At 29.9% G+C, this 1,983-nt stretch overlaps 1 non-coding gene across 1 annotated transcript; it reads right to left on the bottom strand.

Annotated features, from left to right (window-relative positions):
• Positions 1-650: 650 nt before the first annotated feature.
• Positions 651-753, bottom strand: LOC138388902 (U6 spliceosomal RNA). The gene has a single exon (XR_011234360.1). It is a non-coding gene; the product is annotated as a U6 spliceosomal RNA (small nuclear RNA).
• Between the last annotated feature and the right edge of the window lie 1,230 nt (positions 754-1,983).

The following is a 1,983-nucleotide window of genomic DNA, read 5'->3' as shown; positions in this document are numbered from 1 at the left end:
TATTTTCAAGTTGAAATTTCAACTACGAATCTGTGAATAATTTTATTTTATTATTTTAAATACTTATGCTTACAACATTAATCTTACATGCTTCCCCAAAAAGCAGAAGTGAGAATTTTTTAAGTCAGAATTAGTAAACTAGAAATAATTTAACACCCCATGCTTGCTCATGGGAAGAGGAGTCACATTACTTTTTATTTTGTAACTTTTTTACCCTCTGCCTGGTTAGTAAAGTACAATGGTCTACCACTTACTGGAACTGAGGAAAATGTTCAGCAATATTTAATAGGAGAATGAGAAGGGGAAAAATTATTCTTGTGCAAAACTATCTTTGTTCTCCTAAAATAATTTTATTGTTTTACATAAATTTTTTTTAAATTGCATATAGATTTTTTTTACCTAGTGTCAATGAGATCATGTTTTTTTGAAACCAAATTTTATACACTTTTTAAGCTTTGTTGAGGTATGATTGACAAAAAGTTAATTACTTTAGGTTTAAGATGCAGTGTTTTGACATAAGTACACCTTGTATAATTATTTTCAAAATTAAATTAATGAACATCGTTATCACCTGACATAGATATGTTTTTCATGGGGTTTGAGGGGGAAAACATTTGAGATCTACTCGTTTAGCAAATTTCAAATATATAATATACATGGAATGCTTTATGAATTTTCATGTCATCTCTGTACAGATGACATGCTAACCTCTGTTATCATTCCAATTTTAGTATATGTGTTATTGAAGTGTGCAGTAGGCCTCATTTTGTGAGAAGAAATCCTCTTCCTTTGAAAAATTTTATAGTTTTTATGATAATGTTGTGATTTCAATAATATTGACTAAAATTTATTGCCTGTAAAAATCCTTCAAATGGAATATCAGAATTGATCATATGTAAATTCATAGAGTGGCCATCATATTTGTGAAACACTCTAAGTAAATTATAACAATGTTGCAAGAGAGCTGTGATAAAAAGAAGAGCACAGAAGCAACAGTAAAGATGACATAATAGACCAACACACCAATAGATTGGCAGCAAGGCTGTCAACAGCAACAATGGCGCCAGAAGACAGTGGAGTAATATTTTCGAAATGGTAAGAAAAAAATAGCCATCAACCTAGATTTGCTTGCACAGCAAAATTATCTATTAATACTAAGAATAAAATAATGATACTTTCTAATGAACTAGAGCTGATTTTACTAAAAATAATTGTTCCTAGAAGTAATTTCTAAATGATAAATTTCAGAAGAAAAAAAAAATCTGTGATGCCAAGAAGAATAGCGGAGAGAAAAAAAATGGTGTAGGAAAGTCACATGGAAATACAGAAACTTTATGTGAACATGAATAAGCCATTTACAAGCCACGGTGAGAGCCCTGAAACAGATTCTTCCCCAACAGGCCTCAGAAGGCACAAAGCCTTGAATCTGGACTTCTAGCTTCTAAGTGTAAGATGGCAAATTTCTGTTGTTTAAGCCAAGAAAAGATATAAATGTGTGAGAGTATAAGTAAAAGTTACCTCCATATAATGATTCATAATAATAATGTAAAATATGTTCAGCTAAAAAGAAGAAATGAAAATCATGAATGAAACAGTCTGTAAATCAGGTTAGAGTTGATCAGACTGAAAAAGTCCCTAAAGTCTTAGAATTATTCAGACAACATTGAAGTATACATGGAAAATAGCAGAACTCAAAACTTCCATATTTCACCAGGTAAGAATCAATAAAAAATAAACATTTTCAGTTGATATATAAAAGGAAAGAAAAGATAAAAAGTTCACAAATAGTGGGAAAAGCATAAAACCCTAAATAAGATAGAAGAAATGTCAAAATATATCAATCATCTAAAAGACTATGTTTGTCAGTTAAACAACAAAAAAAAATTGTCTAAATGGAAAATCAAACAACATCCCACAATATTGTGTTTACAAGAAACATACATAAACATAAATACCCCCAAATTTACAAAAAAGAAGATCAGA

This window comes from Eulemur rufifrons, chromosome 7, assembly GCF_041146395.1.
Source record: "Eulemur rufifrons isolate Redbay chromosome 7, OSU_ERuf_1, whole genome shotgun sequence".
Classification (NCBI taxonomy): Eukaryota; Metazoa; Chordata; class Mammalia; order Primates; family Lemuridae; genus Eulemur; species Eulemur rufifrons.
This window is presented reverse-complemented; position numbering and strand designations above follow the sequence as displayed.